This window comes from Trachypithecus francoisi, unplaced genomic scaffold (assembly GCF_009764315.1).
Source record: "Trachypithecus francoisi isolate TF-2019V2 unplaced genomic scaffold, Tfra_2.0 Lachesis_group4, whole genome shotgun sequence".
Taxonomy (NCBI): Eukaryota; Metazoa; Chordata; class Mammalia; order Primates; family Cercopithecidae; genus Trachypithecus; species Trachypithecus francoisi.
This window is the reverse complement of record NW_022681469.1, coordinates 29,958,492-29,973,154: the sequence shown is the minus strand read 5'-3', so window position 1 is coordinate 29,973,154 and position 14,663 is coordinate 29,958,492. Positions and strand designations below refer to the sequence as shown.

The window sequence follows — 14,663 nt, the reverse complement described above, 5'->3', positions numbered from 1 at the left end:
CAGGACTCCAATCTCTGCCTTCGTCATGTGGCATTCTCCCTGTGTCTCTCTCTGTGTGTCCTTTCTCCTAGGACACCTGTCATATTGGAGTCAGGACCCATCCTGATCTCAGGACCTCATCCTAACTTAACTAATTACGTCTTCAAAGACCCTGTTTCCAAACCGGGCTACATTCTGAGGTTCCGCATGGACATGAATTTTGAGTTGACACTGTTCAACCTAGTACAGTCTACTCACTGGTGCCCAAAATTCACACCCACGCCATGTACACAATATGTTCACCTTACCCCAAGACTCCCCAAAGTCTTAATCCTTCCAGTATCAACTCTAAATCCTAAATCTCATTTAAATGTCAACTCAAGAAGTCCCAAATCTCCTCATCTACATTATCTTAAAAGGTATGAGCGAGACTCTGGGAATGATCCATCTTGAGACAAAATTCCTCTCTGTTCATAGACCTGTTAAACCTAGAAAACAAGTGATCTGTTTTCTAAATGCAATGGCGGAACAGACATAGGATGGACATATTTCCATTCCAAAAGGGAGATAAATGGAAGGAAAAAAGGGGGTTATTGGTCTAAAGCTAGTTTGCAATCTAACGGAGTCAATTCCATTAGGTTTCAAAGCCTGAGAGTAATCCTCTGTGACTCGATGCTGTGTCTTCTGGGCCTTTATGGTAGCCCTGGCTTTACACTTTCAGGCCTCTGCCTCCATGGCTCTGCCTTCAGAGTCATTCTTCCTCCATTTTATTTCGTCTCTGTCTCAATCAGTCTAGACTGGCAGTGTTTGTGTTGGTATAAAATTCTCAAAAACCTTGCCATCTGTGATGTCAAGGGAATCTATGCCAGTAGACACGAGGGTTCGTCATAGATTCTTCCTGGAGAGTTACATGCCTGCTTTCTGCTGAGATGGTTGGATCCATGAATCACAGGCCTGATCTCCTTAGCAAATGGTTGCTGAGCCTCAGCCTTGGTGCTTTCTCCAGAGCACACTTTCTCAACTTTTGTCATGTGAATAAACTGAGAGCATTCTAAACCATGAAGTTCTGATTACTTTTCACTTAACAGTTCCTTCCTCTGTTTCTTTCGTTTGCATTTTACTATCAGCAACAAGGAGAAAGTAGGCCATGTCTTGAATGTGTAGATTAGTATTTTCCATCAACTTTGGGAAGTTTTCAGCCATTATTTCTTATTTTAATTTTTTATTTTAAGTTCCAGGGTACATGTGCAGGCTATGCAGATTTGTTACATAGGTAAACATGTGCCATGGCGGTTTGCTGCACCTATCAACCCATCACCTAGGTATTAAGCTCCACATGCATTAGCTATTTTTCCTGATGCTCTCCCTCCCCCATCCCCCACCGACAGGCCCCAATGTGTGGTGTTCCCCTCCCTGGGTCTATGTATTCAACTATTTCTTTGAATATTTTTTTCTGTCTCTTTCTCTCTCCTCTCCTTCTGGTACTACCATTATGTGTATGTTGGTGCATCTAATGGTGTCTTCTCACTTTTCTCTAATGCTCTGTTTGTTTTTATCCATTGTTTTCCTCTTATGATTGTATAACCTCTATTGATCAGTCTTTAAATTCACTGATTCTCTTTGTTTGTTTGTTTGTTTATTTATTGAGACAGGGTCTCACCCTGTTGCCCAGGCTGGAGTGCAGTGGTGCAGTCACAGCTCACTGCAGCCTTGACCTCCTGGACTCAAATGATCTTCCCACTTCAACCTCCCAAGTTGCTGGGACTACAGGTATGCACCACCATGCCAAGTTAATCTTTTTATTTTTTGTAGAAATGGGATCATCTCACTATGTTGCACAGGCTGGTCTTGAACTTAAGTGATCCTCCTGCCTTGGCCTCCCAAAATACTGGGATTACAGGCATAAGCCAGTGCACCTGGCCTGATTCTTATTTTTGACAGAACAAATCTATTGTTAAGTCCCTGTAGTGAATTTTTCACTTTGTTCATAGTACTTGATATTCTCTGTTTGATGAGACATTGTCATCCTATCTCCCTTTACATCTTTTTGCACCATTGTTAGCCAGGGCCTAGTAGCATGGAGCTTCCCTCTCTGATGGCTCATGATAGGGTGCAGCCTTGGGGGTGCCCAGGATGTTCTCGACTAATAGAGAAGAGCATGATTTTACTTCCAAGCCTGGCTTCCTAGGAGTTGCCCTGGTCAGAGTAGTTTATTGTTCGATCAGTGTTTGTCCAGAGGTTCTGTTTAAGGCCTCTGTGCCAATGAGGCTTCTGCCCTTTGTTAACAGGCCTGTGTGTGGTTTAGAGAATATTTTCAAATCTGCCCCATGCAACCAGAAACATGTGCACACCCTTTCCTGACCCCTAGAGCTGAATGTGCTTCCAGCGTGCTTTGATTTCTTTTTCCCTGGCTCTCTATATGAAATTTTTAGCTGTTCTGCCATTGTGCTGTGTCATGGAGCTACCAGCCTCCTTAACTGCTGTCTTTCAAGGTCTCTGTTGTTTTCCACAACACCCTTAGGCAGCGTTCTCCAGGCTCTGTTCCAATACAGACTGTGTCCTCAAGTAGAGCTCTAAAGCTCTTTGTCATTATGGGCTGCTTTTCTTGCTGGGAGAACCCCAGGACACTGCATCAGAGCTGGGGGTGGGGCCCAGTGTTGCCTGTAGTGACACCTGGCTCTGTGAGTGGGCAGTGGAGGAAGCAGGGGAAGTCACTGATCCTCTCTGCTTGCCCCTCCTGGTGTAGAATCTCCTCCACTCTACAAACTGGCTGGGAGGAGAAAGGTGAAGTGATCCGGTCCCAGTATTCTCAGCCTGCCATGCCTTGAACAGAATTTCTCCCCTACAGTTGGGGTTGGGTAAGGGGAGGGACCAGATCCTGCCTGGAATACAGCTTCTGCAGCAGAGGACTGGGGAGGGAACTAGAAACCCTGGCAGCATGCCCCTACCTGGGTAAAACTTGTAGCCACAGACTGGGGGCTGGGAAAAACCTTACCGAGAATAGAGCTCTCAGGTAGAGTTTCCGTAACAGGGAGTAGGGAGGAGGAGTAAAAGAGTGGGTCATGCCTTAAATGCCATAGACAGATTGTTCTTACTAAGATTTAGTAAGAACTTCAATAATATTTCTCCATTTGCTCTATGCCCTTAGAACAATTTCCAGATTTTATATGATTGCGTTCTGTTTTACAATTTAAACAAAAAAATTTTTTTAATTGTCTTTGAGATAGGATCTCCCTCTGTCACCCAAGCTGGACTCCAGTAGTACCGTCACAGCTCACTACAGCCTCTGTTTCCCAGGCTCAAATGATCTTCCCATCTCAGCCTCCCGAGTAGCTAGGGCCACAGGTGTGCACCACCATGCCTGGCTAATTTTTTTTTTTTAATTGTTTTTGTAGAGATATGGTCTCACCAAGTTGCCTAGGCTAGTCTTGAACTCCTGGATTCAAGCAATCCTCTCACCTCAGCCTCCTGAAGTGCTGGGATTACAGGTGTAAGTCACTATGCCCTGCTCATTTATTCTTTAATATTCTTCACTCATCAGGGAAACCTCTTTTTGGGTGCACAGCCCATGATGGCAAGCGTGCCTCTGAACCCGGTAGCATTTGTTATGTGTGCTTTGCCCAGTTAGCTACCTTCTGTGCATGGGTGTCACCTCCCTGGCTGGGCCATGAGATGTTCTTATGCTTTTTTATAACTCCTGTACCCTGGATACTCAGTAAATATCTGTTAAATGATATGAAACCCAAAGCAGCATGAACAACAGAAGAATAACTTGTACCGGACATCCACGTAACTAATCTCAGTGATACATCCACCCAATATACTATTCATTTTTATAACAGTTTTATTGAGATATAATTCATATACCATACAATTAACCCATTTAAAGTATAAAGGCAATGGCTTTAATAAATACATGGAATAGCCGGGCGCGGTGGCTCACGCCTGTAATCCCAGCTCTCAGGGAGGCAGAGGTGGGAGGATAGCTTGAGCCCAGGAGTTCGAGACCTGCCTGGGTAATACAGCGAGACCCCGTTCTCCACAAAAAGGAAAAAAAAAAAAAAAAAAAAAAAGACAAAAAAATAAATAAATAAATACATGGAATTTCACAACAATTACCATAATTCTAGAACATTTTCATCACCCCCATTACTAATTTTTCCCCATCTTACCCCAAGCTCCCACCCCTAAGAAAATCTACTTTCTGTGTTTATGTGGATTTGCCTATTCTACATTTCATTTTATACAAATGGAATCACACACTATGTGCTTCTTTGTGACTGGCTTCTTTCACTTAGCGTAATGTATTCAAGTCTCATCCAAGTTGTAGCATGTTTTGGTAATACCTTTATTTATTTATTTATTATTTTATTTATTATTTTATTTATTTTGAGACAGAGCTCTGTTGCCCAGGCTGGAGTGCAATGGCACGATTTCGGCTCACTGCAACTTCCACCTCCCGGGTTCAAGCAATTCTCCTGCCTCAGGCTCCTGAGTAGCTGTGATTACAGGTGTGCACCACCACACCGGGCTAATTTTTGTATTTTAGTAGAGACGGGGTTTCACCATGTTGACCAGGCTGATCTTGAACTCCTGACCTCAGGTGATCTGCCCGCCTCAGCCTCCCAAAGTGCTGGGATTATAGGCGTGAGCCATCATGCCCTGCCAATTTTGTTTATTTATTGGGGGATGGGGGTCTTACTTTGTGGCCCAGGCTGGAACACAGTGTGATCATAGCTCACCGTAGCCTCCAACTCCTGGGCTCAAGTGATCCTCCGGCTTCAGCTTCCCGAGTAGCTGGGACTACAGGCACACACCACTATGCTAGGCTAATTTTTGTTTTTTTGTAAAGACAAGGTCTTGCTTTGTTGCCCAGGCTGGTCTAGAACACCTGGATTCAAGGTATCCTCCCACCTCAGCCTCGAAAAGTGCTGGGATTACAAGCGTGAGCCACCACACCCAGCTATTCCTTTCTTTTTATTGCTGAATAATATTTTGTGGTATATACATACCATATCTTATCTACTCATCAGTTGATGAACATTTGAGTTGTTTCCACCCTTTTTTGACTATTACGAATAATGATGCTATGGACATTCATGTGCAAGTGTTTATATGGATATGTTTTCACTTCTCTTGGAGATATACACAGGAATGGAACTGCTGGGTTATATGGTAACTTTATGATTAAGCTTTTGAGGAAATACTAGACTGTTTGCCAAAGCGGCTGCACCATTTTACATTCTCACCAGCAGTATATGAGGGTTCCAGTTTCTCTTCATCCTCACCAACACTTGTTACTTGCCTTTTTGATATAGCCATCCTGGTGGCAGTAAGGTAGTAGTTCATTTTGGCTTTGATTTGTATTTCCTGGTGGCTAATGATGTTGAGCATCTTTCTTGTGCTCATTGGACATCTTCTTTGGAGAAATGTCTATTCAAATCCTTTTCCCCATTTTTAGATTAGCCTGTTTGTCTTTTTATTACTTAGTTGTTAAAATATTTAATATATTCCAGATATAAGTCCCTTATCAGATATATGATTTGCACGTTTCTCTCATTCTATGGGTTTTTTCACTTTTGTGACAGTGTCTTTTGAAGCACAGAAGTTTATTTTGATGACATCTAGTTCATCTAATGCTTTGTTGTTTGTTGCTCTTCTTTATCCTTAAAAATTGTGGATATGAAGATGATACAGAGAAAGAAAATGCTTATGATGAATGTGTTAATTTGTTAGAACATGATATATATCTAATTCAAACCAAAAAAAAAGTGTTTTTTTCTGAGACAGGGTCTTGTTCTGCCACCCAGCCTGGAGTACAGTGGTAGAATCACGGCTCGTTGCAGCCTTGACCTCCCAGGCTCAGGTGATCCTCCCACCTCAGCCTCCCTGGTAGGTGGGACTACAGATGCGCACCACCAATCCCAGCTAATTTTTTGTATTTTTTTTTTTTTATAAAAACAGGATCTTGCCATGTTGCCCAGGCTGGTCTTGAACTCCTGGGTTCGAGTGATCTGCCGGTCTCAGCCTCCCAAAGTGCTAGAATTACAGGTGTGAGACCCTGCACCCGGCCAAACAAATTTTAACAGAAAAAAAAAAAAATTATTGCTCATAAATTCTGAGGATGTTTGAGCAACACTAATCCATGGAAGGCCAAGGACATATACTTAAGCAAAGAGCTAGATTCATAATCTCTAATAGCACCAGAGTGCTATCTCCAGCTCTCCCCTCACTTATTCTAGTCACATAGCCAGAAACACCATCCCTGGGAGCTCCAAATTTACATCTCACAATTCTGACGCCATGGAAGGATTGTTCATGTGGTTCATGTGTCCACGTTCCTAGCAGAAGCAGATCTGCTGCCTGCCTCCTGCCCCTCACAGTACATGCCAACCCCCATCCCCCGCAAGACACCTTATATGCAAAGCTATTTGGCTGGACACAGTGGCTCATGCCTGTAATCCCAACACTTTGGGAGGCTGAGGCAGGCAGATCACCTGAGGTTAGGAGTTCAGGACCAGCCTGGCCAACATGGCAAAACCCTATGTCTACTAAAAATACAAATATTAGCTAGGCGTGGTAGCAGATGCCTGTAATCCCAGTTACTCAGGAGGCTGAGGGAGGAGAATAGTTCGAACCCAGGAGGTGGAGGCTGCAGTGAGCTGAGATCACACCACTACACTCCAGACTGGGCAACAGAGCGAGACCTCATCTCAGAAAAAGAAAGGAAAGGAAAGAAAGAAAGGAAAGGAAAAGAAAGGAAAGGAAAGGAAAGGAAAGGAAAGGAAGGAAAGGAAAGGAAAGGAAAGAAAGGAAAGGAAAGGAAAAGAAAGGGAGGGGAGGGGAGAGGAGGGGAGGGGAAGAGAAGGGAAACTATTTTCTGGAAAGATGTACAAGACTTAAAGTGGTCACTGGGGATAAGGGTGGAGGAGAGGGATTGTCACTTTTTACACTTTTTATTATGTGCATGAATTACTTAAAATTTTTTTAAAACAAAGTGAATCTTTAATGTTTATAAGAAAAAAATGTGTATGGGAGAAAAGATAGGAAAGAAATATTCCAAACGCTAGCAAGTGACAGATGTATTAAGACAATGAAGTCAGTCAGGCGTGGTGGCTCACACTTGTAATCCCAGCACTTTGGGAGGCCGAGGCGGGTGGATCACGAGGTCAGGAAATGGAGACCACCCTGGCTAAGGCGGTGAAACCCCGTCTCTACTAAAAAAAATAGAAAAAATTAGCAGATGTGGTGGCAGGCACCTGTAGTCCCAGCTATTTGGGAGGCTGAGGCAGGAGAATGGTGTGGACCCAGGAGGCAGAGCTCGCAGTGAGCCAAGATGTGCTACTGCACTCCAGCCTGGGCGACAGAGCAAGACTCCATCTTAAAAAAAAAAAAAAAAAAAGACAATGATTGTTTTCTTTTTTCAATTTTTTCCCAAATTTTTTGGTAAACTGATGATATAATTTTATACCAAATATAATTTTTTAAAAATAGAACTGTATAAAAGCTAAAGAAATCCTTCAGAGATGTTTTTGGAAAGCGAACTTTAAATGAAATAAGCAAATAAATACATACTCTCCTCCCAAATGTGTTATTTTGGGAAAAACATCTGGATTTCCACACCTCGGTTGTGCATAAGGCAGGGCTGACCCAGACTCCCTCTGTTCTTTTGGTGCTGGTAGTCGTGATTGCTGCTGGCAAGTATAGGAATCAGAGAGCTGAGCAAAGAACATTTTCTGTCATCCATGCTGGCCCAAGTCTGGTTCTGGGGTAATAAGCTGGGAAATAGCAACGAGGTTTTAGAAGCCTAGAGATGGTGACAAAGCTCCTTGATAAGAGAAGCGAAGTTAGGATCAAAGCCTGCTTGACTGCTCTAGTGTTGCTGAACATAGTCCACCTGAACCTATTCTACAGGAATCTACTCAGCCACAGATCTAGCTGCAGGGATGACCTTGGATTGCTGTTAGCAGATTCCCTTCAGCCTCAGCCCTCATATGCCTCTTTCTCCTTTCCTTAGTAATCTCTTACATAGTCCCCATAAGACTCCCAATCTCTATGAGGCTTACCCTTAATCTCTAAACTCTGAACTAACAAAGGTGTCTCGTGATTCCCTCTCCTGAGCACTTGCCATGGCTTTTACCAAATCCATATCAGGGAGCAGAAAGGGTGAGTTGATGACTGGGTAGAAGATGACTAAAGTGACCATATTTCTAACAAACAAGTTTAAGTGTGGACCAGGCAGAGCCAGGTAAGATGAATGAGGGACTAAAAGAAAGCCAGCTCTTTCCTTTCTCTCCAGCACCAAGATTCAGCCCCAATCTGTGGGAGTAGGAATAATATAGTTAAGAGTGGTATTGATTTTCCCATGGGACTCTCCAAGGAATATTCCAAGCTTAAGAGATATTGCCTTATATTATTTGTTTATTCATGTTGTTACTTCAGCTCAGCCACCATATTTTGTACACCAGTGCAAATTGCTTCATAGTTTGGCTATGGTTGTGTGTTAAGGCCAGTACAGGCCATCAAAACCCACAGCATCTCAACATCTGAGGATGTCCAGGGCTGGATCTGGTCCTTCTCTTTTTTTTTTTTTTTTTTTTTTTTTGAGACAGAGTTTCACTCTAGTTACCCAGGCTGGAGTGCAATGACACAATCTCGGTTCACTACCACCTCTGCCTCCAGGGTTCAAGTGATTCTCCTGCCTCAGCCTCCCAAGTGCTGGGATTACAGGAATGTGCCACCACACCTGGCTAATTTTGTATTTTTAGCAGAAACAGGGTTTCTCCATGTTGGTCAGGCTGGCCCTGAACTCCCAACCTCAGGTGATCTGCCCGCCTTGGCCTCCCAAAGTGCTGGGATTACAGGTGTGAGCCACCACGCCCGGTCAGTCTGACCCTTCTAACCCTTCCATTCAAAGAATCAAGCTAACTTCCAAGATGGGGGAATTGAGGAATGTTCCTGTTCACAGAGACATTCTCAACCTTGTGTAAGAGAATAGGATGGCAATGGGAACACATGGACACAGGGAGGGGAACATCACACACCAGGGCCTGCCAGTGGGTGGAGGAACATGCAGAGGGATAGCATTAGGACAAATACCTAATGCATGCCGGGCTTAAAACCTAGATGATCGGTTGATGGGTGCAGCAAACCACCATGGCACATGTATACCTATGTAACCTGCACATTCTGCACATGTATCCCAGAACTTTAAGTATAATAAAATAATAATAATAATTTTAAAATAAAAGAAAATAGGGGAGTGGCAAATAGTACTGGCCTGGGACCAAATTCAGAGCTGGCAAACTCCTGGAATAGAAAGTTGTCCCTTTGTTGGCCGGGCGCGGTGGCTCAAGCCTGTAATCCCAGCACTTTGGGAGGCCGAGACGGGCGGATCACGAGGTCAGGAGATCGAGACCATCCTGACTAACACAGTGAAACCCCGTCTCTACTAAAAAATACAAAAAAACTAGCCGGGCGAGGTGGCGGGCGCCTGTAGTCCCAGCTACTCGGGAGGCTGAGGCAGGAGAATGGCGTGAACCTGGGAGGCAGAGCTTGCAGTGAGCTGAGATCCGGCCACTGCACTCCAGCCTGGGCGACAGAGCGAGACTCCGTCTCAAAAAAAAAAAAAAAAAAAAAGAAAGTTGTCCCTTTGTGGTATATATCCAGAAGCTCCTGAGAGTCAGCTTGTTTCCTGCTATTAACCTGAATTTGGTTTTACTTAATGGATTCTGGTCCCTTTCTCTAGTCCTGTTTTAAGCTTGGGCCATGATGTCCTGGGGCTTGAGGGTGAGGAGCAGGAGCCTCTGTAAGGGGAACAGAAATGGTGTGTGAAGGGGCACAGGGCAGGTAAATCCAGAAGAGTTTTCAGAGGGTGTCAAGATTCCATGTTCCAGTTTCGGGCCTGTACAGAGCTAGGAGCATCTGAGGCCGGGTCAGGATTTAAGGAGAAAGAGAGAAGATCCCAGAAACAAAACAACAAAATAACATTATGAAAGCTGAGGGGCTGGCAAATGCAATGTGACATTTTGTTCTTTTTTTTAATTGACATATAATAACTATATATATTCATGGGGTACATAGCGATGTTTTGATACATACAATATGTAGTGATTAGATAAGGGTAATTAGCATATCCATCATCTCAAACATTTATCATTTCTCTCTGTTTTTTAATTCTGGTGTATGAAATCTATTAAATTATGGTACACATAAAAAATTCATGAGATATTTCTCTTTTGTAATAAACAACGCAGTGACCAATTATCACTCATGAGTAGCTTTTTTCAGATAAGCTAGCAAGTCCGCCCTTTCTCCCTTTTTCTTAATGCCACCAAAGATCATTTTTGTTCCAGGGATGTAATTCTTTGGATTCTCCAAATACTCTATCAGTGTGTCCTCTCCTCAGGTGATGTCTTTGTTCTTACTGGTGTCTCTGTAGCAGAATCCAATGGCCTGACCTGTCTTCCACCCAAAGAGACTGTGGAGATTAGGCTCAGTCTTGTGCTTGCCTCCATTTTCCGTGGTGTGGCACTGGGCACACTTCTGAACACAAATATTCTTGCTTTTCTCGACATCACTCATATTTAATTCTCTCTTTCGTCGCTGGCACTGTGAAGGTTCCCCCTTAGAAACCAGATGTCCCACTCTTTCATTTATCATTTCTTTGTGTGGAGAACATTCTATATCTATTTTTTAGCTACTGTTTTGTTTCTTTTTTTTTTTTTTTTTTGAGATGGAGTCTTGCTCTGTTGCCAGGCACAATCTCGGCTCACTGCAACCTCTGCCTCCCGGGTTCAAGTGATCCTCCTGCCTCAGCCTCCCTAGTAGCTGGGATTACAGGTGCATGTCACTCCACCTAGCTAAGTTTTGTATTTTCAGTAGAGATGGGGTTTCACCATGTTGGCCAGGCTGGTCTCGGACTCCTGACCTAAAGTTATCCGCCCGCCTTAGCCTCCCAAAGTCCTGGGATTACAGGCGTGAGCCACTGCACCTGGTTCGTTTTAGCTAATTGAAACTATATAATATATTATTGCTACATCCAGTCATTCTACAGTGGTATAGAACAGGGGTCCCCAACCCCTGAGCCATGGTCGCGTAACGGTCTGTGGCCTGTTAGGACCTGGGCCACGCAGCAGGAGGTCAGAAACAGGCTACAGAAGCTTTATCTGTATTTACAGCTGCTCCCTGTTGCTCACATTACCGCCTGAGCTCCGCCTCCTGTCAGAGCAGTGGCAGCATTAGATTCTCACAGGAGCGTAAACCCTATTGTGAACTGCACATGCCAGGCTCCTTATGACAGTCTAATGCTTGATGATCTGTCACTGTCTCCCATCACCCCCAGATGGGACCATCTCGTTGCAGGAAAACAAACTTAGGGCTCCCACTGATTCTACATTATGGTGAGTTGTATGATTATTTCATTACATATTAATATTATGATGCAATAATAATAGCAATAAAGTGCACAATCAATGTAATGCACTTGCATCATCCTGAAACCATCCCCTACACCCTGGTCTGTGGAAAAATTGTCTTCCTTGAAACTGGTCCCTGGTGCCAAAAAGGTTGGGGACGGCTTGTATAGAACACTAGAACTGATTCCTTCTATCTAGCTGTAATTTTGTATCATTTAATAAACATCTCTCTATCTCCCACTTCCCTCTGTCCTTCCAGCCTCTAGTATCCTCTGTTTTACTTTTTACTTTTATGAAATCAACTTTTCTTAGCTTCCACATAGGAGTGAGAACATGCAGTATTTAACTTTCTGTTCCTGGCTTAATTCACTAACACAACATGCTTCAGTTCTATCCATATTACTTCAAATAACTGGATTTCATTCTTTTTTTAATAGCCGAATAGTGTTCTGTTGTGTATGCATACCACATTCCCTTTATCCGTTCATCTGTTCTTGAACACCTAGGCTGAGTCTATATTTTGGCTATGTGAATAGTGATGCAATAAACATAGGGGCACAGATGTCTCTTTGATACACTGATTTCTTTCCCTTTGAATAAATGCCCAGTAGTGGGATTGCTGTATCATATGGTAGTTCTATTTGTAGTTTTTTGAGGAACCTCCAACTCTTCTCCATAGTGGCTGTACTAGTTTACATTCCCACCAACAGTGGATAAGAGTTCCGTTTTTCCACATCCTCACCAGCATTTGTTATTTTTTTTGTGTGTTTCTGATAATAGCATCCTAACTGGAGTGAGATGATACTTCATGGTGGGTTTGATTTGCATTTCCCTGATGATTAGCAATGTTGAGCATTATCTTGTATATTTGTTGACCATCCATTTGTATGTCTTCTTTTGAGAAATATCTGTTCAGATCATTTGCCTTTTTTTTTTTTTTTTTTTTTTGAGACCAAGTCTTGCTCTGTCACCCGCGCTGGAGTACAGTGGCATGATCATGGCTCACTACAACCTCTGCCTCCCAGGTTGAAGCAATTCTCCTGCCTCAGCCTCCTGAGTAGCTGGGATTACACCCACATGCCACCACACCCAGCTAATTTTTTATATTTTTGGTAGAGAGGGGGTTTCACCATGTTGGCCAGGCTCGTCTCCACCCTCCTGACCTCAAATGATCTGCCTGCCTTGGCCTCCCAAAGTGCTGGCCCATTTGCCCATTTTTAAATTGAATTGTTTGCTTTTTTGCTGTTGAGGTGTTTGAATTCCTTGTATGTTCTAGATAATAATCCCTTGTTGGATGAATAGTTTCCAAATATTTTCTCTCATTCTGTTGATTGTATTTTCACTCTATTGATTGTTCCCTTTGCTGTGTAGAAGTTTTTTATTTGATATAATCCCATTTGTTTATTGTTACTTTTGTTGCCTATGCTTTTGAAGTCTTATAAAATCTTTTCCCAGACCCATCTCCTGAGGCATTTCCCCATGTTTTCTTCTAGTAGTTCTATAGTGTTGGGTCTTACATGTAGGTCTCTGATCCACTTTAAGTTGATTTTTGTATAGGATGAGAGTCAGGAATCTAGTTTCATGCTTTTACATATGAATATCCAGTTTTCCCTCAACCATTTATTGATGAGACTATCAATAAGGGTTCTTGGCACCCTTGAGGGTGCCATTGAGGGTTCTTGGCACCGTTGTCAAAAATCAGTTAGCTGTAGATACATGGATTAATTTCTGGGTTCTCTATTGTTCCAGTGTTCTGTGTGTCTGTTTTTATGCCAGTGTCATGCTGTTTTGCTTACTACAGCTTTGTAGGATATTTTAAAGTCTGGTAGTGTGATGCCTCCAGCTTTGTTTTTGCTTTGACTATCTGGGGTCTTTTGTGGTTCCATATACATTTTAAGATTTCTTTTTTCCATTTCTATGAAGAATGTCATTGGTATGGTATTTTGATATGAATTGCATTAAATCTATAAATTTCTTTGTGTAGTCAGATTTTGTTCTGAATGCTAAAACTGCAGGTATAAATAGGATGGCACTGCTGGCTCAGAGGAAGATCTGATTGGCCAGGGTGCCCCCCTAATAGCTCTGATTTCACTAGTTCCCAATCTTCTCTCAGTACTTTGAGGGATTAAGACAAAAATGTCACATCATAGGTCTGATGCTGAAACAAGTTTGTTCCTTTAATGATATAGTTTTTGACAGATTGGATCCAATGTCTCCTGTTAAAATGGAAATACATATTTGGAGTGGTGGTAGGGCAGGTAGACAAGTAACAAGCCTGAGCGGCCATCAGCACATTAGTATGAATTAATTTAGGAACAAAGAAAAACTTCCTAGGAGGATATGATCTATAGTGGGATGGTTGGGAGCGGGTTGTTAGTGGTGGTGATAATGGGTTATTTTAATTTTGAATGTGTATGTTGCAGGGAAGGAAAAAGTTGGTGGAGAGTTCAGAGCCAAAGTCATGCTGAGTGACAGGTGGAAGACAGTCTGATGGATCATAGTCACTGTTCTTAAAGAATACATAATTCAGGCCGGGCACGGTGGCTCAAGCCTGTAATCCCAGCACTTTGGGAGGCCGAGACGGGCGGATCACGAGGGCAGGAGATCGAGACTATCCTGGTGAACACGGTGAAACCCCGTCTCTACTAAAAAAATACAAAAAACTAGCCGGGCAAGGTGGCGGGCGCCTGTAATCCCAGCTACTCGGGAGGCTGAGGCAGGAGAATGGCGTAAACCGGGAGGCGGAGCTTGCAGTGAGCTGAGATCCGGCCACTGCACTCCAGCCTGGGTGACAGAGTGCGACTCTGTCTCAAAAAAAAAAAAAAAAAAAAAGAATACATAATTCAGGTTTGCATGAGACAAGATGAACCACTGACATCCTAATTTCTCAAAGTAGTCATTGGAAATGGAAACAAGAGTCAGGATTTATTGGAGGGTATAGTCACACAGAAGGGGTTCCTGAAGGTGAGGGACCCTTTCACCTCCCCCACTGGGCAGAAGGCACTTGCCAGAAGAAAGGGTTGCAAAAGAAGGTTGAACTCAGCAAGAAAAGTGCCTTGGACCAGTCTCTGTACTGCTAAGTAGGACCTACCACCCCAGCCTGCCAATCCCTACGTAGGCCCTGTCTTCAATAAACACTAGAGTTCACTTACCTTCCATTCCAAGAACCAATCTGACGTCTGTTGTGTTAGTCTGTTTTCATACTGCTGATAAAGACATAACTGAGACTGGCTAATTTACAAAAGAAAGAGATTTAATGGACTTACA

General features: G+C 43.1%; 1 pseudogene; it reads right to left on the bottom strand.

Moving 5' to 3' along the window:
* Positions 1 to 10,245: 10,245 nt before the first annotated feature.
* On the bottom strand, positions 10,246 to 10,563 carry LOC117072619 (annotated as a pseudogene).
* Between the last annotated feature and the right edge of the window lie 4,100 nt (positions 10,564 to 14,663).